This window comes from Chiloscyllium plagiosum, chromosome 17 (assembly GCF_004010195.1).
Source record: "Chiloscyllium plagiosum isolate BGI_BamShark_2017 chromosome 17, ASM401019v2, whole genome shotgun sequence".
NCBI classification, from domain to species: domain Eukaryota; kingdom Metazoa; phylum Chordata; class Chondrichthyes; order Orectolobiformes; family Hemiscylliidae; genus Chiloscyllium; species Chiloscyllium plagiosum.
This window is the reverse complement of record NC_057726.1, coordinates 34,359,610-34,384,634: the sequence shown is the minus strand read 5'-3', so window position 1 is coordinate 34,384,634 and position 25,025 is coordinate 34,359,610. Positions and strand designations below refer to the sequence as shown.

The window sequence follows — 25,025 nt, the reverse complement described above, 5'->3', positions numbered from 1 at the left end:
ATATTCCATAACAATCCTATGCCAATTCAAAAGTCCCGGGGGGGTTTCCAATACCCAACTTACTAAAATATTTTTCTGCGCACAAACAGAAAGGATAGTAAATAGTTTCTTCCCATATGCATCTAGAGAAGGAAAATTTGGAAAGCCCAAAAGGAGAGACAAGAATGAGTCCAACCCAATCTCCATTCCCAAAATCTTCGCCAAGGCATTCGCTATACTGTCACAATATCTACGAATCTTATGGCATGTCCACAGACAATGACTGAGAGTACCAACTTCTATTTTACATTTAGGGCACATTGTGGATGCTCCTGCCTTGAACTTTGCAAGTCGTTCTGGTGCCATAAGAGCCCTATGTAGTACCTTCAATCGAATAGCCTGAGTTTATTACAGATAAGATCTTCCTAGTTCTTCCCCAGATATCCTCCCACACTCTAAGGAGATTTCCATCCCTAATTCTTGATTCCAGGTTTTATATAATTATTCCATGTCCTTCGATACCTTATTACCGAGCGAGTGGTAGAGAATACTGACCGAGGGTGCACCCATTGGCCGAAGCACTCTCCTTTCCATATCTGACTTGTACAGATTAGTCATTAATGTGTTTTTTTTTGTATGAAATCTCGTAGTTGAAAATATCAAAAAAGGTCCTTGTTAGGCAACGCGAACCTCTGATGCAACTGTTCGAAGGACATCATGACCTCCCCATTGAACAGATCTCCCAAACAGGAGATACCTCTGGAGTCCTAAATTTTAAATCCAATGTCAGTCAAGCCTGGCTGAAATCCCAACATTCCCACTATAGGAGTAGAAGGAGAGGGTTTCTGTGAATTACCCTCTTCCTGTCGCATCATCCTCCAAGCTTTGATTGTGTTCAGTACAATTTGGTTTTTACAATGATCCTTAATAACTCTCATCTTATCCATAAATAATAGATTTATGAGGGGACATTTTGATTGGGAAGCCTCAACATCCAGCTAAGTTGATTGTGGGTCAAAAGAGACCCAATCAGCCACATATGATAAAAGGGAACTCAGTTGGTACCTCCCGAAATCCGGAAAATCTAATTCTCCCTTTACTTTGGGGCCTTTACTTTAACAAGGGGCCGTCTATAATTCCAGATAAAGGAACAAAGCCAGCCATAAAGATTACACAGTGCCTGTCTCGGCAACATCAAAGGAAGCATTCTCATGGGGTATAGAAGGCAAAGTAGAATATTCATCTTGACTAAAGCTATTCGTCCCAGCTGGAATATCGGGAGATCTTCCCAGCGTTGGAGGTCCTGCCTTATTTGCTCTAATAAATGCGTATAATTAGCTTTGTATAGCTGACCAAATACCAGAGTAATAAAAATACCTAAATAGAGGAAACCTCCCAGTGACCACTGAAAGGGGAAACAGGATCCAGCCAGGAAATTGGATATGCATGGCCTCTGAGTTTGTAAAGTTAATTTTGTAACCTGAGAACATACCAAATAAGTTAACCACTTGAATTAAGTGGGGCACAGATGTTGATGGGTCATTTAAGAAGTTTGTCGTCCGCATAAAGAATGATTTTATGCTTACCCGATTCTACCTCCGAGGCCGTTATATTAGGGTCAGTTCGGATAGCTTTCGCCAGAGGCTCAATCATTAGCGTAAATAGTAGTGGTGAGAGAGGGCATCTTTGACGACAACCTCTGCCAACACTAAAGCTATACGATCTTATGCCGTTGGTAATCACCGCTGCTTTAGGGTCGTCATATAATACTGCGACCCATTTGGTAAAGACCTCTCCAATACCAAACCGTTCCATAGTATAAAAATGATATGGCATTCTACACAATCGAATGTCATCTCTGCATCTAGGGAGATGATTAATCCTGTTATCACTGCCTGCTGGCAGGCTTGTACTATGTTTAACACTTTTCTAATGTTATCAGGAGATCTGCAACCTTTGATAAACTCCGTGTGATCCTATTTTATAATGAATGGCAGAACTCTCTCCAGTCTTAATGCCAACATTTTTGAGAGGATTTTAAAATCCACATTCAATAAGGATATAGGTCTGTACAAAGTACACTCATCCAGGGTGTTTCCTTTCTTAAGAATGAGAGAGATATTTGCTTCTTTCAGGGTGGGCGGGAGGCTACCTTGACTATATGAATAGTTATACATATCTATAAGTGGTCCGGCCAATTCGTCTATAAATTCTTCATAGAACTCAGCCTGGAAGCCGTCTGGTCCGGGCGCTTTACCAATCTGGAGCTGCCTCACTGCCTCCTGGACTTCCTGAATGTCTGGGGGGGGTGGCATTCAAAAGCGACACCTGCTCCGAGGTTAAGCCCGAGAGGGCCAGATTTTTAAAAATAGACTCCATCTTCCTCAATCTATCCTCACAGCCCTCTGACTTATACAGTTCGAAGTAGAACTTTCTAAAAGCTGCATTGATCTTTTTAGGATCACAAGTCAGGGTACCAGCACTCACTCTCTCTAATAGACATAATGGATTGGGCAGCCTTTTTCTTTCTGGCAAGGTATGCCAGATACCTGCCCAGCTTATTGCCGTGCTCAAATAATCTCTGCTTCGCAAACAGTATCTCTTTCTTTGCTGTTTGAGTAAGTGCGGTATTCAAAGTAGCCCTGAGGGCTGTATTCCGCTGTAATTTAGTAATGGATGGCTTATCAACATACACTGACTCAGCTGCCTTCGGCCGAGCCTCAAGCAGATGCTGTTGTTCTCCCTTTTGCCTTTTCCGGGTCGCAGAATATGAGATAACTAAGCCGCGCGCATATGCCTTAGCAGTCTCCCACATCATCGATGGGTTGCTGGCCATATTTAAATTCATACCCCAGAAAATTTTAAATTCCTGCAAGAAATATCTATGAACTTACTATCCTTCAATAGGAAAGGGTCCATACGCCAATGTCGGGAACTCATTTTGTCATCACTAGTCTTGACCTTCATATACACTGCTGTGTGGTCGGAAGTAGATATATTCCCAATTTTACAAGACAATATTGAATTCAGGAAGGTCGAGGGGACAAAAAACATATTGATTCTGGTATGACACTTGTATGGGTTAGAGTAAAAAGTAAAATCTCTACCGTCAGGGAGAAGCCATCTCCACACATCTGCCAGTCTCAACTCCTTATTCAGATCAGCCAACTGCCTAGATCTCTGAGATATACCCACAGAGCTCCTAGGTATTCTATCCACCTCGGGATTGATAATACAATTAAAACCTCCCCCTATAATTATATGACACACCCGAGAGCTATCAACTTGGAGAGCGCACCTGTTACAAATTTAAAAGGATGTGCCGGGGGGGGGGCAATGTACATTCAAAATCCCGTACTCCTCTCCATCTATTAGCGCTTTAAGTAATATATACTGTCTGGACTCATCTTTTATCTGGCTTAACATTTGAAAGGGAAGATTCTTCCGGATAAGAATGACCCCTACGTTTTGAGCTAAAAGATGAAAAGAACACCTGACAAAATCCTCCCTGCTGTAGCTTCGAATGCTCCTTATCAAGTAGATGTGTCTCCTGTAAAAGGGCTACATCAACCCTCTTTTTTAAGACTTGACAATATCTTTTTCCTTTTAATTGGCGAGTGGCTCCCCTTGATATTCCAAGTGCACCATTTAAACGAATGACTAGCCATGATGTTTCAAGAAAGTCCAAGACCCCCCAGGAGGAAGAACCCCACTCAAGAAGCATTGAGTAGAGACCATAAACAATTCACATGAATTTAAAAATACAACCTTTATAACAACTAAATCGAAACAACTAAGAACTACACTGAAAAAAAACATAAGATATAATTCAAAGGAGACTTTCCCCTTTGTCCATAGGAGGCACTCCTACCTTACAGTAATCCCACCATAACACCTTCCAGCTAGAGCCATGCCCTCGGTCCAGACATTACAAAGTAAAATAAACAAATGCCAATATCTTATAACACAAGAGTTGGAAGTGAGCAACCAACCCACCCTCTCCATAGTATTACCTAGGAACTCTTAACAAGGCAACAACATAAAATAGAATATATAAAATTACAATCCCAACAAATATTAAGGAAAAAAAGACCCAGAAACATCTCTCAACAATCGAATAAACCAAGCGTATTAAGATAAGAGTTAAAATAGAGAACAAACCTCTCCAGGGAACCATGGAAAAGAGGAGGATAAAAACAAAAGGGGGTAAAATAAAGTCATTATCCATGTAGTTCAAGTCCATCAGTACATTTGAGAGCATCCAAACATTCTTTTACTTTTTCCAGTGATCTGAAGTTATGCACAGACCCTCCATGACTGAAGCGCAGTGTTGCCGGGTATCGCATGGAATATTGAATATTTAAATCCCTCACACGCTTGTTTACCTCATCAAATGCCTTCCTCTTGCGTACCACAACCGGAGAAAAGTCCTGGAACAGCATTATTTTGGATCCTTTGTATACCATGGCTTGGGGATCCCTTCCTCAAAACTCTGGAAGCCTCCAGCAATATTTGTTTTTCCCTCTTGTTCTAGAGTCGCACTAGGACTGGGCGGAGGCATTGGTCCGACCCGGGCCTGCGTACAGCAACCCAGTAGGCCTACTCAACCCGCACTCGGCCTAATTCGAACTCCAGCTTCAGTAGTTGTGGGAACCATTGCTCCAAAAACTCAACAAACTGGCCTTCCTTCTCCGGTTTGGGAAGGCCCAGCAACAGAATATTTTTCTGACGACCTCGACTCCCACCTGGACTGGGTCTCTTCAATCGACGCGTTGATCTTCTCTCGGAGCTTTACAAACTCCGAGATCTGGCTCGCCTCTGCAGATAAGTCTCCTGGGGTCCATCTGCCACTTCTTGGGCCATTGGTCCATTTGATCAAGATCCTGTTGTAATCTGAGGTAACCTTCTTCACTGTCCACTACACCTCCAATTTTGGTGTCCTCTGCAAACTTACTAACTATACCTCTTATGCTCACATCCAAATCATTTATATAAATGACGAAAAGTAATGACCCAGCACCAATCCTTGTGGTACTCTACTGGTCACAGGCCTCCAGTCTGAAAAACAACCTTCCACCTCCACCCTCTGTCTCCCACCTTGGAACCAGTTCTGTATCCAAATGGCTAGTTCTCGGTGTATTCCATGAGATCTAACTTTGCTAAGCAGTCTTCCATGGGGAACCTTGTTGAATGCCTAACTGAAGTCCATACGGATCACGTCTACCGCTCTGCCCTCATCAATCCTCTTTGTTACTTCACCAAAAAACTCAAGTTTGTGAGGCACATGATTTCCCATGCACAAAGCCATGTTGACTATCCCTAATCAGTCTTTGCTTTTCCAAATACATGTGCATCCTATCCTTCAGGATTCTCTCCCACCACCGACGTCAGGCTCACCAGTCTATACTTCTCTGGCTTGTCCTTACCACCCTTCTTAAACGGTCAGTCAACCTCCAGTCATCTGGCACCTCACCTGTGACTATCAATAGTACAAATATCTCAGCAAGGGGCCCTGGAATTACTTCCTTAGCTTTCTGCAAAATTCTAGGGTACACCTGATCACGTCCTGGGGATTTATCGACTTTTATGTGTTTCAAGACATCCAGCACTTCCTCCTCTGTAATATGGACATTTTTCAAGATGTCACCATCTCTTTCCCTACATTCTATACCTTCCATGTCCTTTTCCACAGTAAACACCGATGCAAAATACTCGTTTAGTATCTCCCCCATCTACTGTAGCTTCACACAAAGGTTGATTGCTGATTTTTTAGGGGCCCTATTCTCTCCCTACTTACCCTTCTGTCCTTAATGTATTTGTTAAAACCCTTTGAATTCTCCTTAACTCTATTTGCCGAAGCTATCTCTTGTCCCCTGTTTGCCATCCTGATTTCCCTATTAAGTATACCCCTACTGCCTTTATACTCATCTAAGGACTCAATCAAACTATCTTGTCTATAACTGACATATGCTTCCTTCTTTTTCTTAACCAAACCCTCAATTTCTCTAGTCATCCAGCATTTCCTACATCTACCAGCCTTTCCTTTCACCCTAACAGGAATTACTGCCTCTGGATTCTTGTTATCTCATTTCTGAAGGCTTCCCATTTTCCTGTGAACATCTGCCCTCAATCAGCTTTTGAAAGTTCTTGCCTAATACTGTCAAAATTAGCCTTCCTTCAATTTAGATCTGGTCTATCCTTTTCCATCACTATTTTAAATCTAATAGAATTATGGTTGCTGGCCCCAAAGTGCCCCCCCACTGACACCTCAGTCCCCTGCCCTGTCTTATTTCCCAAGAGTAGGTCAAGTTTTGCACCTTTTCTCGTAGGCACATCACATATTGAATCAGAAAATTTTCTTGTACACACTTAACAAGTTCCTCTCCATCTAAATCCTTAACACTATGGCAGTCCCAGTCTATGTTTGGAAAGTTAAAATCCCTGACCATAACTACCCTATTACTCTTACAGATAACTGAGATTTCCTTACAAATCTGTTTCTCAATTTCCCTCTGACTATTAGGGGGTCTATAATACAAGCCCAATAAGGTGACCATTCCTTTCTTATTTATCAGTTCAACCCAAATAACTTCCCTGGATGTATTTCTGAGAATATCCTCCCTCAGTACAGCTGTATTGCTATCCCTTACAAAAATGCCACTCCCCCTCCTCTCTTGCCTCCCTTTCTGTCCTTCCTGTAGCAATTTATATCCTGGAATATTATGCTGCCAGTCCTGTCCATCCCTAAGCCACATTTCTGTAACTGCTATGATAGCCAGTCCTATGTTTCTAACCATGCCCTGAGTTCATCTGTCTTCCCTGTTAGGCCTCTTGCTTTGAAATAAATGCAGTTTAATTTATTTAGTCCTACCTTGTTCTCTGCTTTGCCCCTGCCTGCCCTGACTGTTTGACTTGCTTCTTTTCTCAACTGTACCTAAAATGTGAACACTTCATCCATACACCAGTTCCTCAGCTATGCATTCATCTGCTCTATCCTCCAATTCCTACCCTCACTAGCTCGTAGCACCGGGAGTAATCTAGATATTACTACTCTTGAGGATCTCCTTTTTTAAATTCCTGCATAATTCTCTATATTCTCCCTTCAGAATATCATTTGTTCCCTTCCTATGTCATTGGTTCCAATGTGGACAATGACTTCCTGCTGGTCCCTCTCCCCCTTGAGAACATTCTGCACCCTCTCTGAGACATCCTTGTTCCTGGCACCAGGGAGGCAACACACCATTCTGATTTTTCGCTGCTAGCCACAGAAACATCTGTCTGTGCCTCAGACTAGACAGTCCCCTAACACTATTGATCTCTTGGAACCTGACATATCCCTCATTGCATTAGAGGCAGTCTTGGTACCAGAAACTTGGCTGTTCGTGCTACATTCCTCTGAGAATGCATCACCCCCTACATTTTCCAGAACAGCATACTTGTTTGAAGTGGGGATAGCCACAGAGGACTCCTGCACTACCTGCCTACCTCTCTTCCCTTTCCTGGAGTTAACCTATCTATGTAACTGTATCTGCAACGTTTCTTCTTTTCTATAACTGCCATCCATCACATCCCCCTACTCTTGTAAATTCCTCATTGCCTCTAACTGTTTCTCCAACCGATCCATTCGCAACCAACAGCATTTATTGTATATATAATCCTCAGTAAAATGTCAACTCTCCCTAAACTCCCACATCCAACAAGAAGAGGATATCACTCTACTAAAGGGCATTTTTGCTTCTGCCAATCCACAGACATTTTGAGACAAGCACAGAAAAGAAGCAGTGTGAACTAGAAACAGCTGGTGGGCGGCACGGTGGCACAGTGGTTAGCACTGCTGCCTCACAGCGCCAGAGACCCGGGTTCAATTCCCGCCTCAGGCGACTGACTGTTTGGAGTTTGCACATTCTCCCCGTGTCTGCGTGGGTTTCCTCCGGGTGCTCCGGTTTCCTCCCACAGTCCAAAGATGTGCAGGTCAGGTGAATTGGCCATGCTAAATTGTCCGTAGTGTTAGATAAGGGGTAAATGTAGGATGGTTTGCGCGTCGGTGGGTCGGTGTGGACTTGTTGGGCCGAAGGGCCTGTTTCCACACTGTAAAGTAATCTAATCTAATCAGTTTACAGTGAGAATCTGTAGATGCACTCTTAGTTAGAGTTTGGCTGAGAAACAAAGTTATCAGAAATGCATGAATGAAGTTAAAAATCCATGCGGGCAAGGGGAAGAACTTCAAATCAACAAGCAAAACACAGGCCAAGGAGGCTCCAAGTTAAAAAAAAATGACTTTCAATACACAATGAGCACTGCTGCCAGCTAGCATGCGACATGGCTACAGTAAGTAGTAGTACACAGAAGTAATTTATATCAAAGTCACAGTAGACACGAATGTCGCAAAGCAGAATTAAAACAACAGAATGGACAACTTAAAGCAGAGTCGAACAAAAGAAAATAGTTTAAAGACTTTTGAAGTGATGCTAAAAATGAAAGGTTACTTAGAAAATCTTAGTTTGATTAGAGATAGTTAACATGGTTTGTGAAGGGGAGTTCAACCCTCAAAAACCTTACTGAATTCTTTGAGAATGTGGCAAACACAGTGGGTGTGGTGTATTTGATTCTAGTAAGGCATTTGATGAGGTTCCGTTTGGTAGGCTTATTCAGAAAGTAAGGAGGCATGGGATACAGGGAAATCCGGCTGTCTGAATACAGAATTGGCTGGCCCAAAGTAGGTAGAGGGTGGTGGGAGATGGAAAGTATTTAGCCTGGAGCTCGGTGACCAATAGTATTCCACAGGGATCGGTTCTGGGACCTCTTGCTCTTTGTGATCTTTATAAATTACTTGGATAAGGTGGGTTATCAAGCTTGCCAATAACACCAAGATTGGTGGTGTTGTGGATTCTGTGGAGGGCTGTTGTAGGTTGCAATTGGACATTGACAGGATGCAGAACTACATGGATAAGTGGCAGATGGAGTTCAACCCAGAAAAATGTGAAGTGATTCACTTTAGAAGGTTGAATTTGAATGCCGAATACAGGGTTAAAGACAGGATTCTTGGCAATGTGGAGGAACTAAGGAATCTTGGGGTCCATGGCCATAGATCCCTCAAAGTTGCCACCCAATTTGATACAATTGTTAAACAGGTGTATGGTGTGTTGGCTTTCATTTGCAGGGGCATTGAGTTTACGAGCCACGAGGTTATGCTGCAACTTCACAGAGCCCTGGTTAGACCATACTTGGAATATTGTGTTCAGTTCTGGTCATCTCATTATTAAAATGATGTGAAAACTTTAGAGAGGGTGCAGAAGAGATTTACCAGGATGCTGCCTGGACCAAAGAAGGATGAGAGGTGACTTGATAGAGGTGTACAAGATAATGAGAGGCATAGGTAGAGTGAATAGCTAGAGACTTTTTCTCAGGGCAGAAATGTCATGAGGGGGCATAATTTTAAGGTAATTGGAGGAAGGTTTAAGGGAGATGTCAGAGGTCGGTTCTTTACAAAGAGAAGGGTGGGTGTATTGAATGTACTTCCAGCAGTGGTAGTAGAGTCAGATACATTAGGGGCATTTAAGTGACTCTTGGATCGGTACATAGAAGATAGTACAAATAAGGTTATGTAGGTTAGTCCGATCTTAGAGTAGGATAAAAGGCCGGCACAACATCGAGGGCCAAAGGGCCTATACTGTGCTGTACCATTCTTTGTTCTATTCATAATGTAAATCATGGTACTGGAGACCAAAATTTCTTAAGGCTGCAGACACAAAGCAATGTTTAGAAAAGTCACTGAAAAGCATGAAAATTGTCTATTTAGCCATGAAAGGCAGAAAATTGTTCATTTCATTAGAAAGAAAACAAGAAGCCTCCACTCATCTGCAGAAGGCAGGAAGCCTCAATTTTGCCTTCAGACAGGAACAAAACCTCTACGGGGCATCTAACGGAGTATATAAGATGCTAAAAGGGATTGACAACATAGACATTATAGAAGGTATTTTGTCCTGTAGGGCAATCTAGAATGAGAGGTCATAGTTTTAGAATAAGGGGTAGCAGATTTAAAGCAGATACGAGGAAAAGTTACTTCTCTCAAACAGTCGTAAATCTGTGGAATTCAATACCCCAGAATATGGTGAATGCTGGGACAGTGAGTAAGTTTGAGGAGGAGGTAGACAGATTTTTAATTAGTAACTGGTTGAAGGGTTATGGTATGCGGGCAGGAGAGTGGAGTGGAGGCTGAAGTGAGATCAGCTATGATCCTATTGAATGGAATTAGAGGAAATGGAACAGGAACTAGGAAGAGGTGTGGGTTGTAGGGAAGGGGAAAGCAGCAGAAGCAGTTGAATGGAATAGTCCTAAATTTCGTGATACTAAAGTCCACACATTTTGACATGTGTTGTTGGAAGTGAAGGTGTCAGGAAAGGAAAGAGGGTTTCATAGAGTCTGTTAATCATTGAAAATGTAGAGCCAGAAATAGCCTACTTACTCTCTGAAGCCTGTTCCACCAGTCAAATCAAAGCTGATCAGTCTTTCAATTCCAACTGCACACATTTTGATCCATTTTCTTTGATACCATACCAAACAAAAACTTAAGGATCAATGCGTTTAGTAAAGGTTATCTTTGCTCACTGGGATAATGCTGGAATTGGGGGCTAGTTTTGGTAGAATTCTCAATGAAATTGATGTAGCCTAGTTCTGGTGATGGATAGCTAAATGAATTGAATGACAGCTATACTCAAACCTCTGCTCCTTAGATCTCAGAGAGCAAAGGTAGGGGCAATATTATGCAAATAAAAATGTCAGAACTGGGGCGAATAAACATATTCCCAGAAATGGACATGAGGGAATAATTGAGTAAACTAATAACTGTTACAGGTATAGAAGTGAACAAAGAAAATGTAAATGTAAATAGAGAGAAACATGGGAGTGGGGATTAAGTTGTGGGAGTAGGGAGAGTGAAGGTACCTTCAACATGTCCAGGCAGGCATCTCACAGGTCACTTGCAATTCCATTCCTTTTCACCCTGGTGGCCAATGGCAAAGAGAAGATGGGATTCCAAGTTGCACTGGAAATATGAGGGAGAAGAAATGTTCGGAAATGCTAGACAAATGGTAAAAATAGGGGACAATCCCATGAAGAGTGACACTGTAGGAATTGAATGGTATTGTCATGATTAAAAAGATAAAGCTATGTCCAAAATATTTTTGTGGATCACAGGGACTTCGTTCAAATGTCGCCAGACATTATGGAGGGGTATACTGAGATGGGAAATGACTACTGTTTTTATTTTGGCTGGGACTATGCTGAAGAAACGCTCTGAATTTTTGGGCCATTGCTTTTCCATCATTTTTGTTTTTGGTTTCAAGTGTTATATCTATTCTACTTTCCGTCAGTATGAATGCATGAACATGTTTATGTAGAAAATAATCCCTTCCTGAAATCAGTTAATAAAATACAGTATAATAATTTAGATCTTGGCTTCATGGTGTTGCAAGAGGATGTATAATACAGTAATATTTTGCAACTTGAAGATTGAGTCCTATTCAAAACAAACTACTTAGTTGCTTAATAAAGAATACTATATTACCTTTGCTCTGTTCGTTTAGCTCCAGATGGAATGTTGACTCGCCTATCAGAATGGAATTTTCCCATTTTGTGTGATGCAGATAATTTCCTGTTCCTCAAGAGAAATTATTTTAAAATGTCACCAATTTGAAATTTTAAAGGTAGTATTGAATTAATATTCTTGTACTAATTTAGAAAAATATGATTGTCACAATAGCTTACATTGCAACATGGTGGTTTATGAACAAATATTCCTCAAATTCTAATGATAAGTACACTCGTGCATTTGTAAGTATGTAACAACAAATACAAGTTTGGAACTAAATTCCCAAGGTCTTAATAGTAACTAAAAAGATTTCTTTGGTTGTGTAAGTAAATCTGTGGTACTTAGTTTCAGTATCAAGTATAAGCAATCAAACTACGGGAGAAAATCTGCTACCCTCTCCACTCACAGCATGGGCCACAAATAACATAAGGAACCATGTCTACCTAAGCCACAACAGAAACTACCCAGAGTGCCTCAGCCTTGACCAAACAGGCTAGCTAAGACACTAGGCAGCAAACAGGAGATGACTCAAGCCACTTTCAGACTGAGGAATACACTTCCCAAGACAGCTTGACAATAGACTTCCTAGCCCTCAGTAAGAACAACCGCACCGGAAGCCCTAACGGCAGCCTCACTCCTTACACATATGGGAACTCTGCAAAGGGTGCTCAGACCGAAAGACACCAACCCGCTTGCGGACTAACCTCATTGGAAACCCATTGATGCCAGGATGAGAGACATTAGCACTTACTCTCACACAGGATCGGAGTCTCCTGACTCAATCATGGACTGATTGCTGCTCTCAGACGGCTGATTATCCTCCCATTGATTGTGTTTTACTCTTGATTGTTCTGTAATTCACACCACATTACTGTATCACTATAAAAACTGGCTGTGCCACTGCTCGAGGAAGAGAACCCTTGGTCTACCTGTACAGAATGTCAGTTCTCTGTCAGCCTCGTCAATTTCTATTCCAGCAATATCACTTGTAATAATCAGTTTGTCAATTTCACTCAAATCATGCTTGTGTGATCTCTGTTCAATTGGGTAAGTTCTCCGACACAAACAAAAGACACTGCCTCCTGCCATATTAATAGTGTTGCAGTTTGTTAGCATTGCATTAATTAAGAAGGTTGATACAAAAATAATGAAAAATACAGGCCCAAAGACAATAACCAGTCATTCCTTCTGCTTAAATATACTGCAATCTATACAATTTAAAGCCATGCAGATTAGGTTTGTTAGAGCATAAACATTCAATCTATTACATTTTTGATTTGCTCAAATATAACTTTTATAACCACAGTAATTTGGTAACATGCAGACAGATAAGAAAAATATCAATTAAAAAAAAACAAGTACCCAGATCAACCAACTGAATCACAGTTCAATTTTCTTCAAAACTACACCTGGTGATATCAGTTAGAGAGACAGCAAGATTAGAGGCATGTCCAAGGAACAAAAAGAAACAGCATTTACTCTTCAGCATGCAATAGCAAAGATGCACCCAGTGTACAGTTAAGGCTTTTTCAGCTGCATTTCTTCATTTCTATAGCACTGGAGTGGCTGGTCTCTGGGAAAATTTGGATAATCTGATATAAAGTGAGTGTTTTGGGTCACACATTAGCACATACTACATAGTGTTATAGACCAGGCTAAACTGCTCAAAATATTTCAAGAAGGTAGCCCAGACCTTAACTTTGCTGGTTGTTTTAAGCAGGTGTAACACGGATATTCCAGGAGAAATGCCACTGGTCAAACGACTTAACAGAATTTATTTACAAGATGACTGAATGAAATATAAACAACAGAAAACCAAACACTGAATAACCTCTCTGAAAACCCAACAGATCATCCCAATTTAATGATGCTGTTCCAAATACTTGCAACAATCCCCATAAACAGCCATGGCACAAAATGTAAAATCAAAAACAGGATCTTACAGGAGAAAAGTCAGAGAGAGAGAGAGTGCCAGCCTGGACCTGCTTCTTTGGGTTCAGCAGCTTTTTCCACATTACTGCTAAAAGCCAAACCAAACCAGAGAAAAGCCAAGCTGGGAAAACTGATCACTCCCCTTTCATTGTACAAATGTATTTTTAAACTTGAAAGCATTCTGCCTGAGGCAGTATCTATTAACTATTATCAAACTGGCCCTAAAGCCTGTCAACCCCAACTTTTTGGAGTCTGTGTCATTTATGACCTCTGAAAAAATGCCAAGGATAGCATAACTTTGTTAAATGAGCAGCTTTGTCACAATAACGAATAAGTCAATGTGTTTTTCAGGACATGGAGACATAGAGAAGTAGATCATTAAGCTCCTTTAATCTACCGATTATAGCTTATTCTATGGACTGGTTTTTGGTTACAAACCACACCTGCTCCACCCACCAAACCCCACATTCACTCCTCCCTCATCTCCCCAGTAATGAGGGGTAGGTAAAATGCTGTAAGCAACATGCCCCCTGCCCACCAGCCCTGCCACTGTTTTACACACACTAGGGAAGGTAGCAGGTGGCCTCTGCCTGCCTGCCTACCTACCTGTCAGCCAACTGAGGCCCTTTATGAGGCCAGTTCTTGAGCAGCAAGCTCCATTCACACCACTCCCTCCTTTTCTCCCTTGTCAGGGCCTGCCCCAGCTATTACTCAACTCCCTACTCCCTCACCTACTTTGAATCTAGATGCACTGACAGACATTGCTGGTGGATGGATGTAGCACCAACAGTGATCATGACTTATATTGGTGCTGCAGGGGAGGTGATGGCCCAGTGGTATTATTGCTGGACTGTTAATCCAGAGGACCCGATTTCAAATACGGTTACAGCAGCTGGTGGAATTTGAATTCAATAAAAATCTCGAATTGTTGGAAAAACCCTTCTGGTTCACTAATGTCCTTTAGGATAAGAAACTGCCATCCTTACCTGGTTTGGCCTACATGTGATTCCAGTCCCACAGCAATGTGTTTGCCCTCTGGGGAATTAGTATGGGCAATAAATGCTGGCCTAGCCAGTGATGCCCTGATCTCTTTAATTAATAATTTTTTTAAAAATTGATTGCTGAGAAGTATAAGTTTTGTCCCAAGGTGGCTAACATAACATCTTTCTGACTTAGACATGGGAGTACTTAACATTTAGTTAATCTTAAACATAAATATGCTTCGAAAAATCATTTGTTTAATGTAATAACATTCTTTTCCTTACCAGTTTTCCAGTTGCTTAGTCAGAAGGTCAGGTGACATGCTGTTGCATAGAAGAGAGAAGTCAATTCATACTGAATTGCAATGACTCGGTAAAACAGAACAGACCACACAACAATAAAGCTCAATTTGTCAATCCTGAAATTTATATTCCACATGAACCTCCTCCCATCTCATTTCATCTATCCCCATCATCATCATCATCATCATCTTCTATTCTCCCTCATATTAATCTGAATATAGGAAACTTTAGCAATTGTTTCATGTGTAAAATATATTTGTGTAACATACAAGGGAAGAATGTTCACAGTCTCAAATCTCAGTGTGGATGCTCATTAATATTCCTGTTCATTGAAAGGATGGAGAAGCAGGGAGGTCCTTGAAATAAAGGAACAACGTAGGGATTTGGGCATACCTTTATAAAGATACATAAATGGAGTCAAAATTATTGACTTGAACTGACTTGCATTAAATAAAAACTGAAAGAACTGTGCATGCTTAAATCAGAAACAAAAACAGAAGTTGCTGGAAAAGCCAGCATATCTGGCAGCATCTGTGAAAATAAATTAAAGTTAGCATTTTGATTCTGGTGACCATTCCTCACAGGAAGGTTCTGAGAGTCACTGGACCCAAAACGTTAACTTTGATTTCTTTTCACAGATGCTGCTAGACGTGATGAGATTTTCCAGCAACTTCAGTTTTTGTTCCTGATTTGTACTAATGCTGGGTCAACCTACATATTCACAAACCTCCAAACTCAAAAGTAAATTGCACAGGAATTAAAATTTGGATTTTCCACTAATTTATTAAAATAATGATCTCATGAGCTTCAAGAGCTTTAGGCTATAATTAAAATATAGCTCATTGCATATAAATACTTCATCAATCTTAGTTGTAATGGTGTTTTTATGCTCAGATTCAGCTTGAATTAGTATCATACCAACTATTAAATCATACATGCAATAACCAGTGTATTTGGTGGGGCCTGCAACTCAATAGTTCTTATACAAATCAGTGATGGAACTAATGAAGAACTCCGTGCTATTGCCGCAATCCTGTAGCAAACTGCTGTATTCTGCACAACACAGATCCTCAACCAGAATGTAAAATACTTTTTTGAGGTTCATGAAATAAGCACTTATTCATCATAATATTACATATGGCAGTGAATTAGAAACACTTGACAAAACTGCCTTGACAGAGTGATACAGATCAGATTGGATGGTGAGAAATAATCAAATACAAAGCAAAAAGGAGGACTGCAATGCTGAAGGTCAAAAAACTTGATTGAATAAAGAAAGTAGAGTAGATTTAGATAATGGACAGAATGATTTGAAAATTGTTAATTATTGGGAGCTGGATGGACCACAGTAAAACCAGAAGCCAGGGAAGTGTGGGGAGGAAGATATAAAAGAACTGGAGACTGAAGGGAGGGGAAAGACAGAATCACAGAATTATTAGTGTGTAAAAGGTGACCATTCAGCCCACCATGTCTACACCAGCTCTGTAGCATTTTCAATTAGTGCAATCTCCTACCTTTACCCTACTAACCCTGCAATTATTTTAATTTGAATAATCACCTAATGCCCTCTTGAATGCCTCAATTGAACCTGCCTTCACCACACTCCAGGCATCCGCCTTTATTTTCTCAAAAGGTTTTTCTCACCTCACACGTGCTTCTTTTGTAAAATACTTTAAATCTGTGCCCTCTGCTTATTGATCCATTAAGAATGGAAACAATTTCTCCCAATTCACTCTGTTCAGACACCTCATTATTTTGAAAACTTCCATCAAATTTACTTTAGCTTCTCCTCTACGAGGAAAACGCTCCCAACCTCTCCAATACTTCTTCACAACGGAAGTGTCTCATCCTTGGAATCATTCCTATAAATGTCTCCAATGCATTCACATCTTTCCTAACCATGTGCTGCCCAGACTACACACGGTGCTCCAGCTGAGGTCTAATCTGTGCCTTCTATAAGTTGTATTCTATTCCCCTATTAATGAAACCTAGCTTTATTAATAGCTGTCTCTATCTGACCTGCCACGTTTAATTACTTACGCACATATACAGAGGTCCCTCTGTTCTTACACACCCTTTAGAATAGTACCTTTCATTTTATAATGTTGCTCTGTTCTTTGTACCAAAATACATCACCTCACACTTCCCTGCGCAGTAATTCATCTACCATGTATTTCTCCCCACCAATGTGTCAATGTCTTTTGAAGTTCCACATTGCTCCATCCCCCTCACAGCTAACATTTCTCCCTTGTTTTGTGTCATCTGCAATCTTAGAAATTGCCCCCTTAACACCAACATCTAAATCATATATGGAAAAGCAAAGGTTCTATTACTGACCCCTGGGGAGCTCAAACATTCTTCCAACACAGGGAATATTCAGTAACCAGGACTCTGTTTCCTATTCCTCAGCCAAAATACTATTCAGATTTTACCACATCTATAACCTATAACCTTCTTGACAGGTCTGTTATGTGAACACCTGTTGGAAATCCATGTACACCACATCACAATCTTGCTCTCATCGATGCACTGTTACATCTCCAAAAAATTCCATTAAGTTAGTTAGACATGATTTTCACCTAATATCAACACTGAGCATTCTAAATCAATCCATATATTTCCACATGACTATTAATTCTACCCTGAGTAATTGTTTCTAAAAGTTTCCTCAGCATTGAATAAAATCTGATTGGTCTGATGAGGGCTTATGATTCTTTACTTAAAATTCTTTACTTACTTGTCCATCTTGAAGGAGATGTGTGGTTCAACAACTCCACTGGCAGTAATTCTACTCTTGAACTCATACTGGACCACTGAAGGCTGTGAAAGACAGAATGAAATAAAGTGACATCTGCTAACTCCAGTATGCCATGTTTATAAATGTTTCATCTTCTGGTCATGGTAATAAGAGGTCTGTTTATCTCTGAATTAATTCTGTGCACATTTTAACAGTAACCTTTTACTTACAGACTAACAGTATGTACAGTCATGGATCTGCACAAACTCATACTGCCTCCCCAGTGAGATCTCTCCTCAGTTCTCTCTCAGCTGATGTTAGATCATATCCACACCATGGCCCCTAGGGCTCATTCTGTTCGATCATTATTCAATTAATGCTCCATTTAATGTCTTGCATAAAAGAAAGTGGCGGGGGGGGGGCGGAGGGTTCATAGTGAATGGAGTTATTACAGGCAAAATACTGCAAATGCTAGAAATCTCAAACATGGAACCCTGCAGAAATCTTGCAAATCTGCAGCATCGCTGGAGAGAGAAAAAGTTAACATTTTGAGTCTAATACAACTCCTCTTCAAATCATAGTTATATCACAAATCAACAAATCAACAGGTATTTCTGGAATTAAAAATGTAGCCTTCAAGAGATGCCTATCCAGAATAAACATTCTTAAATATCTATTAATGCTGCTCAATCAGATTAGGATTTTGCTCCTGTTTTGTGTTGAACTTAAATACTTAAAAGGAAGCTTTTAGAATCACTAATTTGAAAGATTATGGGTACAAATGTGTGTACCCCTCATACAATATATAGTTTAGGACTCAACCAAAAGATAGCAAAAATACTAAAAGTACTGAGTTCAAGCTAAAATCATATATCTCATTAGAGCATCTAAGTTCTAACACCAAGTAATTAGTTTAGGTTAAAATTGTAAATAATAATTTTACTTTAATTTTTCCTTTCCAGGAATATTCAGGCTTGGAGATGGAAAAGTTCAATTTGCAAGATGATTAAGTTGTGAATAAGCATCATATCAACTTAAATTTTATTCTTATTCTGGCTCAGATAGACTTAGAGCTTGCTATCTGACCCTAACCTTGTAAGAGAAAGGCAATGGCAAATTCCAGGCAAATGGCTCAGGATGAGAGGAGAGCAGGTATGATTAAATAATCAGGTTGTCTACAAGAGCAGTGAGTATGCAAAAATTCAATTTAATTGCTTGTGGATTTTTAACGCAGAGAATTGCAAAGATCTGTGTGTTGGAACAAGTTGACGCCAGGAGAGAAATTATGGTAAACAGGGACATAGAAGTGAGAACTCCAATGAAGGGATATCCAGTGTCTCACCAGGCAGATTAAGATTAGAATCCACATTGTACCACATTGACTAAGCAAATGTGCAAAAAGATGGATTACCAACTTGTTCATTCTTTGACTGTTGAATGCTCTACGTATGCAAAGGAAATTTTTGTCAAGAGACTTATAAACATAATTTACCTTTGATCATCTGCACAATGCTTGTACAAGAAACCATAGGTTAGGTTACAGCTTCTTGTTGGGTCTCATAACTCTAAAGAGTTGTATTCTTGCTTGTAGAATGTTATCTGAAATGCTTAATGTTCCGCTCGTAATTTCAATTTGGTCGCTTTATTTTCTGTGTTAATTATAAACAAATTCATAAATTTACCTCAGCTAAGGCACAGTTTAATTCACTTTTGTCCAGGTATGGTGACAATGCTCCCCATTTCTCTTTTATCTTGGAAGGTCTGCAGCAAACAGAAGAACGGAATATAGATTATTTGAGCCATATGTATGCACATCGAGATTTTGTGCAATTACTCGGTACTGTGCGCCAGAATGACCTCATCGCTGTAATGCCTAGCAATGGTGTATTAAAGAATTACAGATATATGTCACATTCTCCACTTGTCTAAAGTGGAGAAAAGAAAACGCTGAATTTTCGCAGCTCCTGAATGAAATGGCAATAGATGGTCAATTGGATAAATACGGCAAGATCGAAAAAATTAGATTCTTAAAGTTAAGAACAAATAAAGCCAGATTCTGAAACCAAGTTTTGATAGAATGTCACTAGCAAGCAGCAAGACACCTATTTACATGTCTTTAATAGTTAATCTTGCCTCATTTATATGCAGTTTCCTATTCATCCAAGCAGCAGAGAGAAACTAGAATGCACCAATTTCTGGCAAGACCAGCTTACTGTTTGCTCCTCTAGGCCTCCGTCTTGGAAAGCAGTCTCAATCATCCAACTCATGAATAGGACCAGAGCAGGTCTTAGCTTCCTCTCTTAAGGCTCACTCATTTAGCATTTAATTGGATACTCACTGCATCTCTGCTATGTCTTACCTTATTGTGCTTTGCCAACTTTATTCAAGAAGGGAAATAGGGATAATCCAGGAAACTATAAACTGGTGAGTCTTACATCTGTTGGGAAGCTACTGGAGATCATTTTTAGGGATAGCATTATATGCGTTTGTAAAAGCATGGCTTAATTAGGGACAGTCAGCATGGCTTTGTGCAGGGCAGGTCACATCTTATTAATTGTTAATCTTTTGAGCAGGTAATGAAGGTGATCAATGAGGGTAGAGCAGTGGATATTCTCTACATGGATTTTAGTAAGGCTTTCAACAAGGTCGCTCAACGAGACGAATAAGATGCACAGGATCCACGGTGACTTGGCAACATGCATTCAAAATTGGCTTTCCCATAGAAAGTAGAGGGTGGTGATGGAAGGTTGGTTTTCAGACTGGCGGTCAGTGACTAATGATCCATACTGGGACCTCTGCTGTTTGTGATACATATATAAATGACTTGAATGAAAATGTAGATGGGTGGGTCAGCAAGTTTGCAGATGATACAAAGATCAGTGGAGTTTAAGTTGTGCAGAATGTTGTCAAAGGATACAGCAGGATATAGATCAGTTGTAGATATGGTTGGAGAAATGGCAGTTGGAGTTTAATCCATGTAAATGTGAGGTGCTGCACTTCGGGAAATCAAATATGAAGTATACAGTTAATGGCAGGACCCTGAACAGCATTGATATAAAGAGAGATCTCAGGGTTCAAATCAAGAATTCCTCAAAAGGGGCCATGTAAGTAGATAGGATAGTGAAGAAGGCATTTGACATTCATGCCTTTATTGGTCAGAGCACTGAGTACAAGAATCAAGATGTCATGATGCAGCTTTATAAGACTTTGGATAGACCACACTGAGAGTGAGGCGATCAATTCTGGTCGCCACATTACAGGAAGGATGTGGAGTGTTTGAACAGGGTGCAGAAGAGGTTTACCAGGATGCTGCCTGGATTAGAGGGTATGAACTATAACGAGAGGTGAGAAAAATTCAGATTGTTTTCTCTGCAGTGGCGGAGGCTGAGGGGAGACTTGATAAAAGTCTATAAAATTATGAGATGCATAGATAGGGTTAACGGTCAGAATCTTTTTCCTCTGACTTGAAATGTCTAAAACGAGGTGGTATGCATTTAAGGTGAGTGAGGGAAAGTCCAAAGAGATGTGTGGGGCAAGTTTTTTACACAGAAAGTCATAGAAGTGTGGAACGCGCTGCAAGGGGTGGTGGTGGAAGCAGATATGGTAGGGGCACTTAATAGACTTTTAGATAAGCAAATGAATATGCAAGGAATGGAGGAATATGGACCAACGGCAGGCAGAAGGGATTATTTTAATTTGGTATCATGTTCGGCACACCATCATGGGTTGAAGGGTTTGTTCCTGTCCTATACAGTTCTATATTCTATGTTAATTCATTCAGAACTTAAAGGCTCCACTGTACCTCTGTATGCCTTGCCATTTAGTGTAGACACAAAGCCATACATCTTGTCATGGTTATTGGCAGTGATCAAAGCACCGGACATGTTGGGGATGGCACCACATTACCTCAATGTCACATATACAACATGCAGCAGCAGCTTACTCAGTAATCACACTGCATGTGCTTCAACCAAATGGCCATGTCTCAAAGTTTAAGAAAACCAGTCCTCAGTCAAGTAAGAGGGGACTTCAGTCAATCAGACAGTGTTTCCAGAATCAATCAAGGACAGCACCAGATCTCAGTCCAGGGGCATGAACATGGTTAGTTGGTCACATGGGGCTGGCAGGGTTCTGCACAGAGATCAATCGGTGTCCCAGTCACTCATCAGTCGGAGCTGCCCATGCAAATCAGTCCTGGGGCTGTGCTATTGAAAATCAAGGTGGGGTAATTAGGAGCTACCACTTAGGTAGGGAACCTGGAGAAGTCAACTGTGGAGATTGGAGGCAACAAACCGTCTACAAACAGGACAATATTGTAAATGGCAACAACTCAACATACAGTGGTGAGGGATAATAGTGCATTAAAAGGACATGGATTACCGCAAGAAGGGGATAGAGGTGAATCACTGACGGCCACACCTACTCTGGCTTTGATTGGGAGGGGTTGGAAGATTAGTGCAACACAACTACAAGGAGGTCGAACAGTTAATCAATTTCATCTCCTTTCCTAGACCTCTCCAACTCCATCCACAAGGGCCGACTCAACACTGACATTTTTTACAAACCCACAGACTTCCACAGCTACCTGGATTACACCTCCTCGTATCCTACCTCCTGCAAAACTGTTATCCCGTATTCCCAATTCCTCCGCCTCTGCCGCATCTGCTCCAAGGAGGACCAGTTCCACCACAGAACACACCAGATGGCCTCCTTCTTTAAAGACTGAACTTTCCGCTCCCACGTGGTTGAAGATGCCCTCCAACGCATCTCATATACGTCCCGCACCTCTGCCCTCGAACCTCACCCCTCCAACTGCAACAAGGACAGAACTCCCTGATCCTCACCTTTCACCCCACCAACCTCCGCATAAATCGCATCATTCGCCGTCATTTCCACCACCTACACTTCAGATATATTTCCCTCCTCACCCCATCCGCTTTCCACAAAGACTGTTCCCTCCGCGACTACTTGGTCAGGTCCACACCCCTAACAAGCCACCATCCCCTCCTGTCACCTACCCCTGCCACCGCAGGAATTGCAAAACCTGCACCATACCTCCCCCCCCTTACCTCCATCCAAGGCCCCAAAGGAGCTTTCCACATCATTCAAAGTTTCACATGCACTTCCACACATCATTTATTGTAGCTGTTCTCCCAATGCGGTCTCCTCTACACTGGGGAGACTGGACGCCTTCTCACAGAGCGCTTTAGAGAACATCGCCGGGACACCCGCACCAATCAGCCCCACCGCCCCGTGACCAAACATATCAACACCCCCTCCCACTCTGTCAAGAACATGCAGGTCCTGGGCTGCCTCCATTGCCACTCCCTCACCACCCAACACCTGGAGGAAGAATGTCTTATCTTCCGCCTTGGGATCCTTCAACCCCAGGGCATCAATGTGGACTTCACCAGTTTCCTCATTTCCCTTTCCCCAGTTCCAACCTTACAGCTTGGCACCACCCTCATGACCTTTCCCACCTGTTGCACTCTCAGCTACCTTTTCCCCAGCCCCCCCATTTATCTCTCCACCTCCGAAGCTCCCAGCCTCATTCCTGTTGAAGGGCTCCAGCCCGAAACATCGATTTCCCTGCTCTTCGAATGCTGCCTGACCTGCTGTGCCTTTCTAGCAACACACTCTCAACTCTGATCTCCAGTATCTGCAGACTACACTGTCTCCACAATAGTTTGTATGGCCTTAGGGCTGGTGCTCAAGAGGTACTTTTGAAAGATGAAGATATAAATTAAAGAGGTGAGCAGGAACATTTGGAGTACTGATGTAGTTAACAGGAAATGTAAGGAACCAAAGAACATGGAGGCTTGAGGTAGAGGGGAATGGTGGGGCAGTCCTTGATAACCAGGCTGAGCAGTGACTCACTGTGCTGAATGCAACCTGTATTAGCTTCCATTCTCACTTGAACAGCAAATGTACAGTGGAAATAAAGAATGGCCATCTCCACACTTTCAATGGGTGGAGTATGTGCTTTTTTTCTCTGTCAGGGAAAGCGAGTTTTACTTGTGCATAATGTCAGATTCTTCAAGGGATGTGTTGACTGCTCTTATGACTACAAACGTGTTGTGTTTCCAATATTTCCTACGCAGGTTCACTGGAACCTTGCCAACAGATCCAACCATCTCCAGGTCATTATTGCTGTGGTTCACTGTGGCACCAGCAAGCCCAGAACCAACAGCAACACTCAGTGGCTGAGGAGCAGCCTGCACATGAAGAGGTCATACCCGAAATGGGATATGGAACAGTGTTAGAAGGCCAATAGTCTATTGCCCTTGATACCATTTCCCACAGCAAGGCACATTGCTGCCACAGTTTAATATGCCCTATGACACTGTCACAGAACTATGCCATCTGCTGGAGCGAGTTCTGCAACTTGATGGGTTAGGTGGCCATTCCATCCTGGTGGTAGTCAAGGTGATAACTGTGTCTTGGCTGCTTCCAAGAACCCACTGGGGACCTGCTGGGCTTTCTCAAATCTTCACAAATCTCTATAGGGAGTATGTTTTGCTAACATAACTAGCTTACCCCAAATGCAGGGTTCCAAAATTATGCACTATTCGCATTGATAACACTATTATAATGCTGACATCATCAACAGGAAAGGCTTCCATTTCATCAATGTACAAGTTATCTGTGATCCCTATCTTATCAGTCTGCACCAGGTAACCAGGGAGTTGCCAAGATGCCTGTATCCTTGAGAACTCCCAGGTTCCTACTTGTTTCAAGGGGCTGATGCTTTACAAGGATGGATACCGTGAGACAATAACTATCCTCAGTGACCATTGCTGATAATTGCATTAGCTGAAAATGTGTTGCTGGAAAAGCGCAGCAGGTCAGGCAGCATGCAAGAAGCAGGAGAATCGACATTTCGGGCATGAGCCTGAAGAAGGGCTCATGCCCGAAACGTCGATTCTCCTGCTCCTTGGATGCTGCCTGACCTGCTGCGCTTTTCCAGCACCACATTTTCAGCTTTGATCTCCAACATCTGCAGTCCTCACTTTCTCCCTGATGATTCCATTACACCATCCCTTGACTGAAAGGCTGAGTGTCGACATGATTCATCCATTAGGATCCTGGAGCCCTTCTAAAGATGAGGTTCCAATTCTTGGATCAGTCTTGTGGGTGAGGGGCCTTGCAGTACCATCTGGACAGAGAGTGCCATGTAATTTTAGCTTGCTGTACTCTGCACAGCAGGCAGAGAGGGGATATGATAGACACTGGAGAACTGGAAGAGCAGCAGCAGGAACCAAGGAAGTTCATCGCAAACAGCATTTTCTACTTATGCTATACATTAGTATGCCAATGGGTAGCAAGAGCATAATTTTCAGGGCCTGGCCTCCTTTAAATTTGGAGGAAAGCTGCAGGTATGCCAATGAAACTCATAATGCTCTGCCTCATAAATCTTACTCATCTACCAGATGCATGCAGCTAGACCCTTGAAATGGAGGTTGGGTGAGACAATAAATGTTTCAGTCACCTAATGTCGATTCAC

At 41.6% G+C, this 25,025-nt stretch overlaps 1 long non-coding RNA gene across 2 annotated transcripts in view; it reads right to left on the bottom strand.

Moving 5' to 3' along the window:
* Positions 1–25,025, bottom strand: part of LOC122558362 — a 49,891-nt gene that overhangs the window by 7,253 nt on the left and 17,613 nt on the right. Inside the window, exons 3-6 of one of the 2 annotated variants that reach the window (XR_006314107.1) lie at positions 19,204–19,282; positions 17,522–17,604; positions 14,767–14,805; positions 11,546–11,632 (exon numbers count right to left, since the gene is read on the bottom strand). This is a non-coding gene — a long non-coding RNA (uncharacterized LOC122558362). The remainder of the gene's footprint in view (positions 1–11,545; positions 11,633–14,766; positions 14,806–17,521; positions 17,605–19,203; positions 19,283–25,025) is intronic. The other variant, XR_006314108.1, reaches the window with a different exon arrangement.